Source organism: Fukomys damarensis, unplaced genomic scaffold (genome assembly GCF_012274545.1).
Source record: "Fukomys damarensis isolate Sample0158 unplaced genomic scaffold, DMR_v1.0_HiC HiC_scaffold_37, whole genome shotgun sequence".
In the NCBI taxonomy this organism is placed as follows: Eukaryota; Metazoa; Chordata; class Mammalia; order Rodentia; family Bathyergidae; genus Fukomys; species Fukomys damarensis.
In genome coordinates this window covers 10,645,235-10,645,596 of record NW_022900949.1, presented here as the reverse complement: position 1 = coordinate 10,645,596, position 362 = coordinate 10,645,235, and positions in this window count along the sequence as shown.

Below are 362 nucleotides of genomic sequence, written 5' to 3'. Positions count from 1 at the left end.
CTGCCCCACTTTTCTTTGTTCTGGGGTCAGACAAGATTTGGGGTGCCTAGGGCTGGGAAGACCCCTGGACTGCTTGGTGGGAGGCGCTCCGTACTGTCTGCACCGCCCTGGAGAGACCACAGCCCCCGCCCCGCCCCCGGGCACTCCCCTTTCCCGCCAGTGACCTTGAACTAGTTACCGTTCCCGTCCGTTTCTCCAGCGGGAGACTTAGTCTCCCAAGAGAAGGGTACAGTTCCCCTGCAGGGTTCATTCCAGGCCCTCAACCCGCTGGCCTCTTCTGGTTTGCGGGCACGGCGCCCCCTCCTTGGGGCTGCGGGGAGCGTCCCGGGAGCGTCCCGCAGAGGGCGCGCCAGCGCTGCTGA